Here is a 20235-nt window from a genome sequence, read left to right on the forward strand (position 1 = left end):
CAGGCCATGCCCTGTCTTGGGCACGCACGGCCCCCCTACCCGCATTTAATGCGGTAGTTGGGCTGGTGTCCCACGGAAGGCCCTCTACCACAGGCACGTGGCAGGGCTGGCCTAGCTGTCGCCTCCTTAGTGGCACGTGGCGGCACCGGACCCCTTCCCAGGGGGAAGGGAGGTCCGGGACCCCGAGGCCAGTCTGAGTGGGTAGGCCCATAGGTGTCTGGCACTCACACGTGGCGGCGCCGGACACCCCCCCCCCCCCGGGGGGGAGGTCCAGGCCTGTGGATGCCATCCCTGAGTACCCTGCCTTGTGGGTACGTGGAGGCGCCGGACTTATAAGAGCACGACCCCAGCTGTCAGGCCCGGGCCGTACGCCTCGTCACCCAAAGGCCAGGAGCAAGGTCACGGACAACCTTGCGCCCGCCAGGTTGGACACACTAGTGGACGATTCCCAGGCGGACGAGACCTCCAGAGATGCAGATCTCCTCTCAATGGACTACCACAACCTTCTGGTCGTTGAGCAGCTCCTTAGCGATGATCGAGGAAAGGCGGCCGAGCATGTGGTGGCGCGCGTCCACCACGATGCGCTTGGCACACACGCCAGAGCTGGACACCCTAGCAGGAGGTACCCTTGTTCGTAAGTAACGACAGTTTTGTTCGGAAACCGGATCGAATTTTGTAGCGACTCTACCAAATCGAGAGCTATCAGAACCTTTCGGAAGATTGGGAACCCTAGTCTACATCAGGTTTGTTCCCCTCTTGCATGTCCCACCTTCGCCCCTCACCGCCGGCAACCCTAGTCGCCAGATTTTGGCCGACAGTCGCCGTTCCCCTGTGCAAAGGACCCATTTGCTTCGATTTCAATCTTTCCGAGAAAATTTCTGTAAATCTCAGGGACTCATTTGTAAACCTAAAACTAGAACTTTGAAAACCAATCTATTAACTTTGCAGATGCAAAACAACTCAGAAAAATCCTAGGAACACAAGCTAAGATGTTCTGGAATCCTTAAGTTAAGATCTACAACTTTATAAAAGGACTTTGGAACAGTTTCTACATAATTTTAGATGTGAATTTAAATTAAGTTTAAATATCTTTTAATTGTTTCAAGAGTTTCAGGAAAGAAATGCTCATGGATGTTGGATGGTAGCTTCTATACTAAGAGTTTAGTCTTTCATAAAAATTTCATGCACTGAATCCAAACACAACTAGTTGTTTCGAGTACTTTTGTTATAGTCTAGATCCAGTTAAACTAGAAAATTAGCCTCTGTTTCTTACATAAGAAAAATCTACAAAATTTACAGTAGCCTACTCATGCAAGTAAGTTTCTTCAATAAAAAGTTCAGCACCAGTTCTTGCATGAGTTGTACTATACAAATAGATCTTGATCCTACCAATAGATGTTTAATATATATTTTTCATGATTAACCTGCAAAATAAAAATGGCTACAACTTTTACAGTGAGTTTGCACTTAAGTAACAAGCTCTACATAAAAATCTCAACCCCAGAAACTACCTCTACGAGTAGTTTTGCACGAGCTCTGCATAAAAATCTCAACCAAGAAACTACCTCTATGAGTAGTTTTGTTTAACCCATGCTGCCTGTGGGAAATGGCCGTTTACAACATGCAAAACCACTCGCTCACTTAATGAAGTCAGTTAATCCAGATAAGTACTCAATAAATGACTGCCTAAGGAAAAGAAAATGAAGTACTCCAGTACTTAACTTAAGTTTTGACTACTTTATAGTGAAATAGTTGCTTATCTAGACTTTCTAAAACCACTCATACATGTGCATTCATATACAATCGACTACTCTCGTGGACGGAACATACGACCTGGTGCCCGAGTCTGAGAGTGAGTAGCGCGAAGCTCAGGTTAATCTAACAGAAGTCACTGAAGACCTGAACTAACGCTCAAGAAGGCAGTGCATGATCCCAGTATTTAATTAATGCAACTGCTGTTCCTTTTTACCTATGCATTTAAGTTTATTGGAGTTGATTGGAACCCTAGCTGCATGATCCTAGGCACCTTTGTATTGACTACTAGAACAGGAAGTTCGAGTAGTTGCTCTGCTAATAGGTACAATAAAAATTGAGTGGTTTCGTGCCACTCGCGAGAATTATAGGAGTTGAATGTTTTACCGCATACTGCAACTATAAGGTCGACGGGTGGGGCTATGGTAGGATGCTCATGGTTGTGGCCCTATCTGAGTAGAGAAAAATACTAAAGTCCACAGTTTGTGGTAGCGGTGGTTAAGCGTTTGAACGTACTAACCACATGTCAAAAATATGGTACTCGATAAGCTAAGTACTCAATTGGCCCGGCAAGTGGACTTTACTTTCACCCTACTTGAATGAAGTTTAGATGGGTATACACATGGAAGTGCAGAGCGTGGCTCTGTAGTCGGGGAGAGTGACCTTGATCCACAACCCGGAAAGAAAGGGGAAAAGTTGCTTGGGGTGACCCTTCGGTACTCCAGGCGTGTGTGCTAGGTTTACCTTGCAAGGTTAAGAAATTCAATTCGAATCATCCGTTTCTTGCTGTAATTGAGACTGCTTAATATCCTTGCCACATAGAGTAACAAGAGGAGCTATGGTGCAATGCCCGCATTTTTATCTTATTTAAATTGCATTACCAATCACTCGCTTAAAAATCTTTTAAACCTTTTCCGCCGCTTGAGCTCCCGAAGCCCACCCCCTGATTTTCCACTGTCCCGACATCACGCAATCCTCTTTTTCCACGGAGCCGCGTGTCCCTTTTCCTTTTTCACCAGCCCTGCCGTCCCATCGCATCACCATCGTGTCGTGGTCGGCCGCGTGCGCCTGCCCAGCCGCGATCGTCGGTGCCGCGCGCGTGTCCCCTCTTTTCTTTTCTCATATTTTGTTCAAATCCATTTTATTTCTCTCTTCTAACTCTTTTTTTTCCCATACTCTTTTTTTCTCTTCTCCTTTCTCTTTTTCTCCCGGCGCTGGCTTCCTCTTTCTTTTTCTCCCCTATGCTGCCTCGCCTTGCTACTTGTGCTAGCGTTGCTGCTCTCTGCTCCAGCGCTTAGCATTGCATCTCCTTCATGTAGGCACACACGTGTTGCCTGCTGCCTGCTCGAGCTGTAGCCCGCTCCTTGCACGCACGCGCAGGCCTGCGCACGACACGCCGCTGCCCCAGTTGCTGGCTGTGCACCCGCGCTCCCATCGCGCCGCCCGCATCACGCCACGGCCGCCGCGGCCGCTGCTGCTCGCTGTGCTGCTGCGTGCTTGCTGCCCGTGCACGCCAAGCCGGTGTGCGACCCGTTGCTGCGCCAGCCCGTCTCCATCCCGTCCCCTCGCCCTCGGAGCTTGCGCCTTGTCCCCGAGCATCCCGGCCACCATTAATGGCGAGGTTCCTGTACTGCCCATGACCCTCCCATGGCGGCCATCTCCCCTCTCCCCATCGGCCTATAAATCAGCCCCCGAGCCGCCCCTCACTCCGCCCACGCCGCCCCAACACCTCCCCTCCTCTACCTCGCGCTGCAGCTCGCCGCCGCCGCTCACCATTGCCGGCCACCACCCATCTCTGTGGACAGCCTCCGTAGACCGTCTCCTCACGAGGTGAGGGCCGAAATCGGACCCCCTCGGCCTCCTCTCCGTTTTCTCCTCCTCCCCGGGTGTCGCCATGCACCAGGGGGCCGGCTCCCATGGCCTGGCCGTCCCCCCCATCCTACCATTTCCCTCCCCCTCCTGTTCTGTCTCGAGGAAGAAGAAAGGCAAACTTGTGCATAACCCCCCTTCACTTTTCCTTCTTATAAAGTCTGCAGCCCTCCACCTCCCTCTCTCAAATATTTAATCAGAACTCCTTCTATCTCTTTATTTCATTACAAATAGGTCCTTGTCCTTTTAAACTACTCCCTAAATGACCTTTAACTCATCAGTTCATGCAACCTTTTGTTCTGAATCGATTCCAAACTCCACCACGCATCATCTCAAATATTTTCTCCAAGTCTCAGGATCCACATTCGACAAATATAATAGTCTTCTTTATTTTTTATAATCGAAGCTCCTTATTTCCCTTTTTTTTAAGCTTGACGGCGTACTTTATTTTTATTGTGTGATTGTTTGTGTGTCATAGCCGACGGTGTGACCGAGCCGGAGCCCGAAGACCCGTACCTCGAGGCGGAGCTTCCGGAAGGCTTTGAAAATGGCAAGTCCAATCCCATCCTTTGATGCATACTTATCCCAGTTTTATAAACACAACCTATTGGCCTGTTTTATAAAATGCATTATTTTATTGCAAGACATGGTTGGATAGCCACCCCTTGATTGCTATGACTATTCCTTGATGACCTAGGTTAATGTCTATATAGGATTTGTTCTGTTGGACGTTAACTACTGCTAGAGATGCTTAGTGTCAGACCCGGGGCCACCGGGCTGGGCACGTTATATAGTCTAAGAGATTAAGCCCGTCTTATCTCTTATTCATTTTGCTTATGTCTTGTTTATCCCGCTTAAATTGGAGATGAGGCTAACCGATACAGGAGGAATCTACTCGGGATATGTTCTGGTACGATTCCTTAGCTGGTATTGGTTGGTGTCTTTGTAACCCTGGCCTCTCGAATATATAAGGGAGGTCAGGGACCCCTCTCAAGAGAAGAAGATCATTAGGTCATTCTACACCAAAAGGAATACAAACCACCACACAGGACGTAGGGTGTTACGCTCCGTGCGGCCCGAACCTGTCTAAAGACTTGTGTTCCTTACACCTTCGAGTTCCTGATCTCGGTGTCCCCTCACCCAAAACTCACCACCTTGGGTATATCCCTCGGTGGGCAGCCGGTTAAACACCGACAGCTGGCGCGCCAGGTAGGGGAGCGCGTCGAAGATCCACCGGCGAGCTCGATGGCATCTTTCAGTTTCATCAGGTCAGTTCCCTCTCAGAGTACGACGTTCGTTTTTGGCTCGTGGGTTTGCATCGCAGATGGTGCCGGCAACTTTCGGTGATTCCTCGTCGACATGATGCCGAAAACTGTCGCTGCGGATCCTCGCAGCGGCCTCGACAAGTTCGTCGACGAGCTCGACAACTTGCCGCTCCATGCTTCTGCGGCACAGATCGAGATGGAATCTGTTCCAAGCTCGACTTCTTCTGATGTCGCGACAACTTCCCCTGGTTCGGACTTGTTCCAATCTAGGGATTCGCATGGTCGGACTCAACCCGGCTTGTGCGAACCGGCCACTGATCTTCAAGAGGCCAACGCATTTGGATCCCTCTCCATGTTAGAGAAGGATCTGGACCTGCTGCTCCGGGACGGAAATCCTGAAGCCACCGCGTGTCGGGGGGCTTCGGGTTGTTCTGGTCCCGGTGATTTGGTGATCACCTCCTTGCCGAAGGGGCACATTGTGCATTGGAGGGGCATGATGCTCTCCAATCTACTCGAGGCAGAGAGCCGGCTTGTGACCCACCTCGAGCCGTTGCCCTTCCAAGAGGGCAGGCCATTGGCCACCGCGGCGGAGGGGTCGACTGAGCTAGTCGACGAAAGTTCTCATGAGCTTTCCTCCCGCCAGGTGCTAATGGCCGAAGAAGGTGATGACGGTGGGGACTTTCCATTCGACAACTTTGAAGCGATCTCTAAAGATGAGATCACGGCCAACGCCGGTAACGAGAACGACGTTGATCGTAAGGCGCGGAGGGCCAGGAACAGGGCCCGCACAATCCGGCGGAGGAGAGCTAACGAGCGAAGGCGATCTATGCATCGCGAGCTCGACCCTGAGTTTGCTGCCGCCAGTGAGCGGGGTTTCAGGACTCCGGTGGCCAACATCGCAAGAGTCACGGCCATCCTGGAGCGCAGCCACAATCCGGAGGTATGTCAAGCACTCCTTTACGCGCAGAGGGCTTGGATCCAGCTGGATCAACATAATCCGGCGTCCATCATCCGGGAAGAGCGCGGGGACGAGAGTCGAAGTCAGGCTCGCAGTCGAACGGCTGGTGGTCGTCCTCAACACCAAATCAGCAACGACAACGCACGTGGGAGCCAGGCCCCTGGCGGGAGGCAACAGCCACCGCAAGGGGGTCATCTGCGACAGGCCAGTCAACGACCTCCTCCGGAGGATCTGCGCCAGCACATCAATGAAGGCTGCGACGCGCGCATCGTGATCTCCTCCAGGCGCAAGATCCGCGAAGAGGTCGAAGCTGAAGGTACTGACTGTAGCGATCGATTTCCTGCTTTCTCTGCTCGTTTCAGCAGCTACAAGTACCCAGAGGGCTTCAAGCCGATTGGCATCACCAAGTACGACGGCAAGCAGGCTCCCCAGCAGTGGCTCCGTTGTTACTCCACGGCCATTGAGGTCGCAGGGGGCTCGAATATCACCAAAGTCGTCTACTTCCCGATGGCTTTGGATCCTGCACCGCTCACTTGGCTGGAGAGCCTCGGCAGCAACTCCATCGACTCTTGGGAATGACTTAAGAAGGTCTTCATCGACAATTTCCAGGGAGCGATTACCCGTGCAGGTACTCGACACGATCTTGCCCAGTGCAAGCAAGAACGTAACGAGCTCCTGCGGTCCTACATGCGTCGCTTCTTCGATGTTCGCGCCACCATCGCGAACATCTCGGAGGAGGACATCATTGACTGCTTCTACAACGGCATCACCAACCCGGGCATATACAGGGACTTCGGGCGGAAAAGGCCGAAAACTGTTGCGGGCCTTCGTGATATGATGCACGATTGGTCCGAGCAGGAGGAGAAGATGCGGGAGCGGTTCCCGCGGCGTCAAGACGGCAATCTACGGCGCCCAAACAACAACCGTAGCGACAAGGGCCAGCGGGACTTTTCGGGGCCACCCCGGAAATGAAAGCCAGATGATGTCATAGTGGCTATCGATTGTCCTTCGCGGGGCAAGAAGTCGACAACTCAGGAGGAGTTCGAGAAGCTCCTGCAGAAGAAGTGCCCGTGGCACCCGGGCACCAACCACGCCACCATCGACTGCTACCACCTTCGGAGGACGTTCAGCAACTCCTGGGGCGAAAAGAAGAACAAGAGGCTTGCTAACAAAGAACCCGAGGATGACGATCAGGAGGATCACGGGCGCAACCCGAAGTTTCAGGATGCATCAAAGGTGGTCAACGTCATCTTCGGGGGGGGGGGGGGGACGAAGATTTCTGTTCCAGGCGGGATCAGAAGCTGCTCCTCCGAGAGATTTTGTCCATCGAGCCGGCGGTACCAGGACCACTCCGTTGGTCGGAGGTCCCCATCTCGTTCTCTCGTGATGACCAGTGGACGAGCTTTTCCGAGCCCGGTAAGTTCCCCTTGGTCCTGGATCCTGTGGTGGCGGAGGTCAAGCTTACCAAGGTCCTCATCGATGGCAGGAGCGGACTCAATCTCATCTTCGTCAGACTTTGAAGAAGATGGGCCTGGATTTCAAGTATATGCTGGTTCCCAGCAAATCCCCCTTTTACGGCATCGTTCCAGGTAATGCGGCGCACCCGCTTGGTATGGTGGTCCTCTCAGTCACCTTCGGCACGCGGGAGAATTATCATACTGAATTTATCAAGTTTGAAGTGGCTACTTTTGACTCTTCTTACCATGCAATACTGGGTCGTCCGGCACTTGCCAAGTTCATGGCAGTGCCGCATTATGTCTATCTGCTTCTTAAGATGCCAGGACTCGGTGGAGTGCTCACCCTCCGCGGCGACTTGAAGAAGTCGTACGACTGCAATCAGGAGGCGATCCAATACGCTTTGACTACTCGCGTGCCAGATGCTTCGGGAGAAGTACTCGCGGCCGCGCAGCAGCTCTCCCAAACCGGGCTGGAGATTCCTTCCAAGAAGGCCAACAAGTCGAGCATCCAGTCGACTGATGATGTGGCCCTCAAGACGATTCAGCTCCAGGAGGGAGATTCATCCAAGACCGCCGTCATCGGTGCGGGCTTGGGTGACAAATAGGAACTCGCGCTCGTCAGCTTTCTTCGGGCTAACCGAGACATATTCGCATGGAAACCTGCGGATATGCCAGGGGTGCCCAGGGAGTTGATCGAGCATGCTTTGAATGTACACCCGAAGGCTACGCCTAAGAAGCAACGCCTGCGGAGGTTTGCCCACGACAAGCGTGAGGCCATTAAATGGGAGATCGCTAAACTTCTCACGGCTGGATTCATTAAAGAAGTAATCCATCCAGAGTGGGTAGCGAATCCCGTTCTTGTAAAGAAAAAGAATAATGAATGGAGAATGTGTGTCGACTACACCGATCTCAACAAGCATTGCCCAAAAGATCATTTTGGGCTGCCGCGCATTGACCAAGTTGTCGATTCAACGGCCGGTTGTGTCCTTCTTTGTTTTCTTGATTGTTACTCAGGATATCATCAGATCGCGCTTAAGGAGGAAGATCAAATCAAGACTGCATTCATCACCCCGTACGGGACTTACGCCTACAAAACAATATCCTTCGGGTTGAAGAACGCAGGAGCAACATACCAGCGTGCGATTCAGATGTGTTTCGCGGATCAGCTGCACCGGAATGTTGAGGCCTATGTGGATGACGTGGTCATCAAGACCAGGGATTCCGATAACTTGATCGCAGATTTGGAGGAAACATTCAGCAGTCTGCGCAGATTTCGTTGGAAACTCAATCCCACCAAGTGCGTCTTTGGAGTACCTTCGGGGAAATTGCTCGGGTTCATCGTCAGCAATCGGGGCATTGAAGCCAACCCTGTAAAGATCACGGCCATCACTGATATGGAGGCTCCGGCCACAATCAAGGATGTGCAAAAGTTAACAGGTTGTATGGCGGCTCTGAACAGGTTCATCTCCCAGCTCGGGGAGAGAGGACTACCTTTCTTCAAGCTCCTGAAACGCCAGGATAAGTTCCAATGGACGGTGGAGGCTGAGCGGGCCTTGCAGGATCTGAAACATCATCTGCAGTCACCTCCAATCCTCACAGCACCGTTGCCAGGGGAGGATCTACTACTTTACATCACGGCAACAACTCATGTTGTCAGCAGTGCTATTGTAGTCGAGCGAGGCGAAGAAGGCCATGTGTTTGGAGTGCAGAGGCCTGTCTACTTCGTCAGCGAGGTCCTCTCCGAATCCAAGGTACGGTATCCTGCTGTTCAAAAGCTTTTGTATGCAATCTTAATCACATCAAGAAAGCTACGCCATTACTTCGACGAGTACAAGATCACTGTGATCACGGACTTCCCGCTGGCGGATATTCTTCATAATCAAGATGCCACGGCGCGCATATCCAAGTGGGTAGTGGAACTGGGGGCTTTGTCAATAGACTTCAAGCCACGCACTGCAATCAAGTCACAGGCTCTAGTTGACTTCATGGCTGAATGGAAGGAGAATCAAGTCCCAACTCCAGTGGACAAGCCAGAGCACTGGACCATGTATTTTGATGGGTCCCTCAAGCTCGACGGTGGCGGTGCTGGGGTTCTGCTTATTTCTCCATGAAGTGAGCAGTTGAAATATGTCCTTCAGATCCTGTGGGCGGTATCCAACAATGAAGCCGAGTATGAAGCTTTGCTTCACGGGCTTCGTTTGGCGATATCACTAGGGATCAAGTGACTACTTGTATATGGCGACTCTCTTCTTGTCGTTCAGCAGGTCAACAAGGAATAGGACTGCAATAAGGAGACGATGGATGCTTATGTGCACGAAGTGCGCAAGTTGGAAAGCAAATTCTCCGGCCTGGAGGTTCATCATGTGTTGCGGAAGCACAACGTTGGCACGGACACCCTGTCCAAACTGGGGTCCACGCGTGCCCAGGTCCCGCCGGGAGTCTTCGTCCAGGAGCTCAAACAGCCATCCATCAAGTCTTCTCCGCAGGTAGCCATCGACGCGGGTCCCCAACAACCCGATGGAGAGGTTATGGTGCTGGAGGAGGACTGGCGAGGGGCTTTTATCGACTTCATTCAAGATCAATGATTACCAGCAGGAATCGACGCCAGGAGCGTCGAAGCAGCTCGCATCTTACGAAGAAGCAAGGGTTTCGTCCTGGTCGACGGCAAGCTCTATCGGCGAGGCGCTCGGTCAGGGGTCCTCATGAAGTGCGTCACGAAGGAAGATGGCTACGACATACTGCGGGAGATCCACGATGGTGTCTGTGGCAACCATGCGGCTTCGAGAACGCTGGTGGGCAAAGCGTACAGGGCCAGTTTCTGGTGGCCCACCGCAGTGACTGACGCGGAGGATCTCGTGCGCAGGTGCCAAAATTGTCAATTCTTCGGCAAACGGACGCATGTTCCAGCTCACAGCCTCATCACCATACCGCCATCCTGGCCTTTTGCCTGTTGGAGTCTTGACATGATTGGGCCCTTCACGACGGCGCCAGGCGGTTTTACCCATGTTCTGGTGGCTATCGACAAGTTCACTAAGTGGATCGAGTACAAGCCGATAGCCAAGCTCACGCCAGATCGGGTCGTCGACTTCATCTCCGATATCCTGCATCGTTTCGGCTTCCCTAACTCCATCATCACAGACCTGGGGTCCAACTTCACGGCGAACCAGTTCTGGGAGTTCTGCGAGAATGCCTACATCGAAGTTAAATATGTCTCGGTTGCACACCCAAGGGCCAACGGACAAGTCGAAAGGGTGAACGGCCTGATCATCGACGGCCTCAAGAAGAGACTTTATGACGAAAACAGCAAGAGGGGAGGCGAATGGGTGCATGAGCTGCCACATGTCGTCTGGGGGCTTCGGACTCAGCCATCCAAAGCCACAGGGCAAACACCTTTCTTCCTCATATACGGATCTGAAGCTATTCTACCAGTCGATATCATGTGGAAGTCTCCAAGGGTCGAAATGTACAATGAAGGCGAGGCGGACGAGGCGCGGCAGTTAGAGCTCGATTCTGTGGAAGAAGCTCGCTGCACCGCCCTTGTTCAGTCAGCTCGATACCTGCAGGGGCTCCAGCGATACCATGACCGCAACGTCAGGGAGCGGTCATTCAGTGTTGGTGATTTGGTCTTGCGTCATATTCAAGACGAATCTGGCCTACACAAGCTCAATTCAAGGTGGGAGGGCCCGTTCGTCGTCAAGCAGGTCACAAGGCCAGGGTCTTATCGACTACAATCCCCTGAGGGTCGCGAGGTCCCCAATTCCTGGAACGTTCAGGACCTGCGCAAGTTCTACCCTTAAGTCGGGGCCCGGTGATCGCTAAATCCCCGGGGGCTCAGAAGATCTCCTTTCCCGGAATCAGTTTGGAGGCCATGAGCCACATGACTCGGGTTGTACATGCCTTCTTACTTACACGATGGCCAGTGTCACGTGCAAACACATATAAATCGACTTCTTGTCGTGAATGACGCGGGGGCTACGGCCACGATCATCTCCTTTCGACTTCAGTTCCTGACGGAGCCCTCGGCTCCGGCTAACTCCTCGGCATATCGAGTTCCGCCGCGACCTTCGATGGTCGCACGCGACAGCAGTCGCATTTTTTCCAACACCGTCGATCTGTTCGACTGGCTTACACCTAGTACGTTGGAAAGGCTCGCATAAAGAGCTACCTCGACTACATCCTGAGTGGCTGCACTCAGAACAGTGTTGTTTTTGCCAAAAAGAATGGCAAGCTCGCGGCGCTGCCCGCACCTGCTCCTTGCAAGCTTGATCCGTCCATCCGGGTCTTACCTAGCTTACGGAGCACGCTCACAGTAGGAGCGACCTTCGACTACACTTCGAGTCGCCGCACTCGGGGTAGTCCCTTTTTTTTGCCCTATGCGCGGCAACCCCGCGACGATGCTCGCGTTCTTTCCTAACAAGTTTAGACCCGCTCGATCGAGTTGTGGCTAATCTGTTAGACGATTATTAGCTACCCTTCGGGTCATTGCACCCAGGGAAGCGTCTACTACTTGAGCCTTGTAAGCCTGGATCCCAATTCCGATAAGGCACGCAAACAAGTAGAGAAATCGAGTGAAGTATTTACATAACAAAATGATTAGTTGTTTCTAATCCTGCAGTACACTGTGCACAATTTGTTCGGCTACAGGTTGGGCCTCTCGCAGGTACTCTTCAAATCGCTCGTCTGTGCAGTCCGCCGCCATCCCTTGTGCAAAAATGCTTAGCTGCGCGTTCGGCACGAAGGACTTCACATACGCAAGGGCCTTGCTCACGCATGCGACCGGAGCCTCAGATAAGAATTTGAGCATTTTCTTCGGGGCTTCGCGAAGTCACTCCAGCAGGGGCCGCGGGCCTGCTTCGCCTTCTTCTGGGGGATCCACCATGTCCACCAGCTCCTGAGTGGCCCCCCCGAGGTCCTCCAGCTCCTTGCGCAGCTGCTCGTCCTTCTCGCCCAGTGTTTTGACTTGCTGAAGGCAGTCGACGAATTGACGCTCAGTATCGCCGATCACCTTCTGCAGCCTTTCGACATCATCTGTACGACGATACAGCATATTCTTCACGTCAGTAAGCAGCTCCTCTTTGTGTTTCATTATTTTCCTAAGCTTTGTGGTAAGGGCACTTCAGCATTTAAGGGGAGTTACTAAGGAAAAGTACTCGAGGGAAGCGAGGGCCTACCTTGGTGCGCCTTCCTCTCTGCCTTGAGCTGCTCCTGGTACTCCGCTTGTTGCTCCTTGAGCTGTTGTTGGAGCTTGGAGTTGGCCGTCTCGAGGTTCTTCAGGTCATTCTTGAGCAGCCAGGTCTCTCGAGTTCTTTCTTGCTTCAGTATATCCAGCTCTCGCTGCAGATAGCAGTTCTTTGTGATTTCCTCGGAGACGCACTTGTCCAGGGCAGCTAACTCTCGCGCGTCACTCATGATCGCGCGGAGTTTCTCTGACTTCTTCTGGGATTTGGTGATTACATGCTGCGCAAAAGGCCGAGATTGAGTCACAAACAACTCACAATGTGCACATCTGGAACATTAACCGAGTACTACCATAGAGAAGTCGTATAACTCCTTGAAGGTGCTCTTGAAGGTCTTCAGATTTTTAGCCGACAGCAGGAGGTCGTCCACCAGGTCGGTGGTGATGACATTCTGGTGCCCCGGCCCGGCCCTCAGCACTTCACGGGGATTCCCCGAGGACCCGGCGGCATCCCCGGACGGCGGCGGCTGGACACCTGCAAGCATACAGCGTGGTCAACACATTATGCCCAGACCTCGGCAACCAGTCGCGGGCGGGTAAGCGCGTACCTGTGTCATCGGTATGAGCGGCATCAGGGATCACGACTTGTTCTCCGCCACCGGGTCCGGCTCACTCTTGTCGGGGCTCGGGGGGCAGCAAGTCGGGGAGCGCCGCATCTGCCTCAGGGGCCACCTCTGTGGGTACTGGCCCCCCAGGCGCCGAGGGCTCGGAGGCTGCAGCAGTCGGGGCAGGCTCCACACTGGAGGGATCAGCGCGGGTTGATGGCTCCAGCTGCAGTTGTACGGCGCTTGCCGCCCTGATGACATCGAAGACATTGTTATCCAAGTGGGCAAGAGCAAGATCTTCAAGCGACAGGGGGAAAACTCACAATGTCGACTTCTTCTTGGTGGCCTTCTTCACCCGCCAGGCCCGTCGAGGAATGCCCGTTGCTGACGGCGAGGCCTGGTCAGCCGATGGAGGGGTCCCTGCCACGGCAATTGTCACCGCAGCGGCGGCGGAGGGGTCTGTTTCCTCCCGTTCGGGCTCGGACCCGGATGGCAGAGCAGGAAGACTACAAGTGAACAGTGTTAGTATTCAGTATCATTGACACTTAGCAACTCGTCCAAACAGTCAGTACCTGGCGGTTTCGACTTCTTGCGCCTTGCGCTTGTGCACCAGTCATTGACCCTTGGGCACCAGTGGCAGCGCGTCGGTCAACTCCACGCTCTGCTCGGAGGAGTTGTCCCGGCGCGGCCCTCCTTCGGCTCCTTCGCTCGCCTGCGAGTCCACGCATTCGTTGGACTCGCTGCTGCCTTGAGCTGCAGCAAGTCGAGCCTTCTTGGCGGCAGTGGCAGCAGAGGGGAGGAGATGATACGCTCAAGGGAGGTCAGGTTGCGGCGGGTAGCTGCAGTACAGCTCCGTGTGACCCTGCAGAAAGTTCTTCAGTTAAGTACCGGTATAGTAGCAGATTTCTTCAGCGAAAAGAAGTCGAATACTTACCGGCGTGGGCGGATTTCGTGCGGAGAACAATGCGGGCACGTACGGCACGGTGTCCACGTCTAGCAGCACCCGCTGAACTCGCTGGAGCGCGACTTCATCTGGCACCTCCTCTGTGCACATGCGAGAAGGGTCAGTGGGGCCGGTGTACTCGAAGCCCAGGCAACAGCGCTGCTGGATGGGTTGGACGTGGCATTTGTAAAATGAGAACATAACGGAGGCGCCGGTCACCCCTTTCTTCTTCTGCGCCTCGATATCCTCCAGCAGCTCTCTGACCTGGATCATCTCCATGCCGGAGGGTTCAAGGTTCCATTCCCCTCACCACTGGCGGCCTGTTCGACTTCGTCGGAAGAGGGGGCGCATGGTTTTCGATGTAAAACCACTGGTTCTTCCACCCAGGAAGGTTTGAGGGGAATTTGTACGACAGGTATTTTTCGCCGGCCTGCTGTCGCAGTTGGATGCCGGCGCCCCCTACCACGGCGAGTTTCTTCGTGGTAGGCTGGGGTTTGACGCGGAAGAGGAAGCGGAACAGATCCCAGTGGGGTTCGATTCCGAGAAATGCTTCGCGGAAGTGGATGAAAATGGAAATATGGCAAATGGAATTAGGGTTGAGGTGATGGAGCTCAAGCCCGTAATAATAAAGAAGGCCACGAAAGAAGGAACAAGTGGGGAGGGCCAATCCCCGTTCGGCAAAATGGAAGAATGTGATGATTTCGTCGACATTCTCCATGGGGAAAGGTTCACGGAACGAGGGGCGCCAGTTGACAAGGTTCTTCTCTTGCAGCAACCCCTCGGAAACAAGTTTGTTTTGATTGTTGAGGGAGCATTTACTGTGTGTCCACTCCGCGGTCGATGGCTCCGCATCCTTCTTCATTCCCTCGATCTCTGACTTCTTGGATGCCATCTCCTATGCGCTGGCCACGAGATGCTCGGGGGCTGCGGGGAGAGGGGCGCGGAGGTCGGAGCGGAAGTGTCTCCTTGGGGGGAAGGCGGCGGCGCTTGGCTCGCATTGGGGATTTTGGTGGCTTTTGACGGAATGCAGATTGAAAGTGTGGTTTTTTCCTACCGTTATCGCGGGGTTAAATAACCAGTTGGGTGGGGAAAGTCACTGTTTTGAAGTTCAGGAGTCACTTCCAAGAATATTCCGAAGCTGAGGGGTCGTTTGATGGACTATTTGGATTGGATGTTTGACTAATCATTTTTTCAGGGTTTGTTCGCCTGAAAAAAGTGTTTTTTCGAATTCATAATCTAATACCCATCATCTGTACCATCGTTTTGGTAATTTTGCAAGTTATCATTTTTTCGCCTGCATGCCACGGTCGTTGGATCCTTATCTCCAAATTTTATGGGATTTGGATTCAAGGCTCGGGGGCTGCGGGATACGTGGCATCGACTACTTATTTTTTCAAATCTTTTGAGGGATAAGTAGGGTCACAGACAAATGGGACCCTCAGCCTGATTCTCCGATTCAACCTAAGGCTCGGGGGCTACTCCATATGGAGTGCGATTTTTAAATCGCACGACATAATGAAAATTCGGGGCATGAGCACCTCATAGCTTCGACGCAGCCAAACAAGTACTCGAAGAAGTACTTCAAGACGAAGTTTCAGAAGAAATCGAAGACTGCTTCAAAAGTACTCGATGAGCCTGCAGTACTCAGCTACAAAGAGCTCGGGGGCTTGTCAGACCCGGGGCCACCGGGCTGGGCACGTTATATAGTCTAAGAGATTAAGCCCGTCTTATCTCTTATTCATTTTGCTTATCTCTTGTTTATCCCGCTTAAATAGGAGATGAGGCTAACTGATACAAGAGGAATCTACTCGGGATATGTTCTGGTACGATTCCTTAGCTGGTATTGGTTGGTGTCTTTGTAACCCTGGCCTCTCGAATATATAAGGGAGGTCAGGGACCCCTCTCAAGAGAAGAAGATCATTAGGTCATTCTACACCAAAACGAATACAAACCACCACACAGGACGTAGGGTGTTACGCTCCGTGCGGCCCGAACCTGTCTAAAGACTTGTGTTCCTTGCACCTTCGAGTTCCTGATCTCGGCGTCCCCTCACCCAAAACTCACCACCTTGGGTATATCCCTCGGTGGGCAGCCGGTTAAACACCGACACTTAGGACCTTTTATTTCCTTTATTATATTTTAGTCATAACCACAATGCGCTTTATTGAAAAAAAGGTGTGAGTGTTTTAAAAGATAAAATAGGATTTCGGCAAAATAAAAGAAAGATATTACCTGATGAGATGGACGGCGTTTCCTGTGTGAAATGCCACTATTGAGCTTGTACCTTTGTGGTTGAGCATGGTTGGGAGATGTCCGTCTTGTCAATGTAAGGATGAACTGAGGTGTCATCTTGCCTAACCCACTTATCGTACAACCACTCGACCGTTGTGTGGGCAACGGCTTAGTATAAAGCCCACTAGTTGTTCTGCTAGCCAACAGGAGAGCTGGTGAGCAATAGGAGATCATGGAGAAGGGATACGATCTGTGTGAGTTATGTCCTGGTTATGACTTTGTTGATAGGTCATTAACCCCATGGTTGCTTCCGTGTTGGCTAGTTAGATTCAGCTAAGGTGGGTAATGGCTTTGTTAGGATCCGCAGCGACACTAAGGTGTTCGTAGTGCGGTACCCTACTTATGGGTAAAGTGTACAACCTCTGCATAGTGTAAAATCTATTCGGATAGCCGTGTCCACGGTATTGGACGAGTTACGGCATGGTCACTTCAATAGACATTTTGGGATGGTTGGTTTTGTGGCGTGAGTTGTTTTGAAAGTGTCCGGCAGTTGTGCCGTGAGCTACTGTGGATGTGGAGTCCGTTAGCATTAAAACTTGGATCGTTTGTGTAGGATCAACCCCACTTATTATTCGATTACTACAGAAATGTTTTGAGAAAACTCTTTTATTAAATGAACCCTTGCATGTGTAAAACCTTGCTTGATCGCAAACGAACCCTAGCCTTATCCTTGATATATCCTGTGCATGATCTTTATTATCCCCCTCCGTGGGTGTGGTTGGACTTGTTGAGTATATATGTACTCACTCTTGCCTAGTTTTTACAGAGGAGGATCCGAACTTCGTTCCTGAAGACGTCGAGTAGGTCGTTGTCCTGCACTCAACCTTGCCTGTGGTTCAGTGTCTCCACAGGAAGCTTACCATGGCACAAGACTCTGATGTTATCTTGGATTTTATTGGTACTTTAGTTTGGCTTTTAGTCCTTATATTGTCCCTCTTGATAGTGGAGCTTCAGTGCCCGCTACCTCGACGGTTTGTACAGTAATGAACCATCTGATGTAATAAATGTGTTATCAGCCTCCTGGGACTAATATTTGTATCAAATTTAGTCACCTCTTATAAGGGGACACTTCATATGGCTATGATGAAACTTGTTGGATGATTAATCATTTTCCCACTATGTTTGGTTAGAGATAGATGCTCACCTAGACCGGTAAATGAACTAGAATATTGAAAGCTAAAATATGAAATTAAGGACTTACTCTTTGTGGCTTTTCAGTAAATAGAAACCCTAGAACCTTAGAGCCATGCATGCTTAGTAGTCGGTATTTACATACCACTAGTCGGGTGAGCCTTACTGAGTATTAGTATACTCTTACTTGTGCCAATATTTTCAGGTGTGTCTTTGGAAGATATGATAGATGATTTGGCTTGGCCGAGTACTTTTCCAACTGGTTGGTCAGTGAAGTGGGATCCGTCCCCAGCCAATAATAACTCTACCGAGTGATGCCACGTATGGGCTTCATCGTGGTATCCAAATCGATGATAGAGGATCGTGTTTTATGTCGGCTACTGTTAAACTCTGAATAAAGTATCTATATTTGAACTCTAAAGTACTCATTTGATGAACTCGACTTGTAATAATTGATGTCAGACTTGTGAGATAAAAACTATGGAATGTTGTAATCTCTGGACCTGCTTCGTGCGAGTTATGTGTATGCTTTGTTTCGATCGAAATATTAAGTGGTCGCATCGGGATTTACCCAACATATTGTCGGATTACTCCGTTTGAAGTGCATGGTAGCCGGTTCATCATTATGGATGATGGTTAGTGTGGCAGAACCAACCTGAATTATACCGGCTCAAGTATGCGAGTCCAATCCCAAGGGCTCCAACGTGCTTCAAACGGTATAATCCCTTGGCCTGTCGGGTAACGTCCCGATAAACCACCGATACACAGGATCAATAAGGTTACCTCACACAAAGGTGAGTCCAGAGATACAGTCACCATCACATTATTACATTACAGGGAATTATATTCCAAGAGTTTCAAATGAAGTATGAGATTTCAAATTTAGAGAAAAGATTACAAACCGTTAAAGCTATAGTTTTTAGCAGCAGAAAACATACGCGACGATTACAACACGTCGTCAAGACGGATGTCATGCTAAGCCCAGGCACGACATCACTCGGTATCACCAATGTTGGTCGGGGACGGATTCTATTCCACGGACCAATCATCTGGAAGAGCACAGGGCCAAGGCCAGGGAAGAGTAGGGTCTTCAAAAGCTTAACCTGAAAAACATAAAACTAGCAAAGCTGAGTATACTAATACTCAGCAAGGCTTACCCGGGATTGGGTATACTTTAGCCCATAACTAGACTCATGCAAGCATTGTAGAGGCTCTGGGTTTATTTTTAGCTGAAAAGCAACAAAGAGTATGAACTACTTTCAAGTTTTAGCTTTCATCTTCTAGTTGAGTATTTATTCTAAATTAGCACCTACACTAAGCAAGCAAGGTAGTGATTATCATCCATCAAGATTATCCATCCTTAGTTCCACTTCTTACTCAATGTGGTAAAAGGGATAAGCAGTCTCAATCCTCGTGAGAGGCGGACGATTCAAATCGAATTTAACCTTGCAAGGTAAACCTAACACACACGCTTGGAACACCAACAAGGCATTCCGAAGCAACCGTTTACCTTTCATTCCGACTCGTTGACAGGCCACCACAAGCGACTTGCAGGACCGTACGCACATCACTCGTGCAGGACATACGTTTGTAGCGCGACTACAAAACCTGTATTCCTGTCTGCCATGCAGAACGTACTCCCACAGGTTGGTGCGTGTGAACATAACATAAAGATCGAGTGGTGGGAGTATGTCCACTTGCCGGGCCGATTGGTTACTAGGCTTACCGCTTTACCATATTTCGCGGCATGTGGCTAGTACTGTTCAAACGCTTAGCCACCACTACCACACATATCGACCTTATCAACTTTTAACGAAACAGACAGGGTAAACTTCCAGGTCATGATACAACACATGACCCTGTCCGTCATCCTTATAGTGGTTGCAGGAATGTAAACATGCAACTCCTATATCGCGCGAGTGACAGGAAATCACTCGACTTCTACCGGTCCTATTAGCGGAGCAACTATCCGATAAGGACTCGGGAGCATTACATTGGATTCCTAGGATTCATGCATCTAGGGTTTCACTTCAATTCCTAGACTTAATGCAAGATATAATATAGATAGACATAGATTGCAGTGTAAATAAAGTAGTGGGATATGTCCGGGGCTTGCCTTTACTGGTGGGACTGAAGTCAGAAATGTCAATATCTTCCGAACTTTGGTTCGGGGCTTCAGTTAATGCCTTGGTGACGTTTATTTGGTCTTCAGGAACATCCTCCGTAGACTCCGGGGAGATCTCGTAGGTACTGTTGCCGAAGTAATCGTATCTACATGCAATGCAACATTACATTCAAAGTGTGCACACAAGGCTATTTTACTTCATGACAAAGTTGCAATTCAACACTCATTTAACATATTACTTACATAACAAACAAAATGATTTGAAACTACACTTACATAGAGCTTCAAGAGGACATCTAAATAGGATCGGCTACCGGTTGAGGGTTACAGCAGAACCAATGGGAAACAACGGGGGTTTAGCTGATTGATGTGCTTAGGTTGTGTCTAACAGAGGCGTGTCTGTTGTGTTAGCTTATGGATCTAGGGTGGTGTACTTTGGCCTGTGTAGCCGATTGATAGGTGCACCGGTTTCTAGACGATCGATGAAAACATCGATTACTTCAGCAGAGGGGTGATTCCTAAAGCAGTTGTCTTAACTGAGATGTGCTTAAGTGTTATTCTAGGTAACTAAGTGTGGTTGTATCGACTCGATTACGTCAACACAACTATTGAGTGACGTACAGCCGATGGGGTATGGTTAAAGGTATAGAACCGATAGATAT

Source organism: Panicum hallii, chromosome 4 (assembly GCF_002211085.1).
Source record: "Panicum hallii strain FIL2 chromosome 4, PHallii_v3.1, whole genome shotgun sequence".
In the NCBI taxonomy this organism is placed as follows: Eukaryota; Viridiplantae; Streptophyta; class Magnoliopsida; order Poales; family Poaceae; genus Panicum; species Panicum hallii.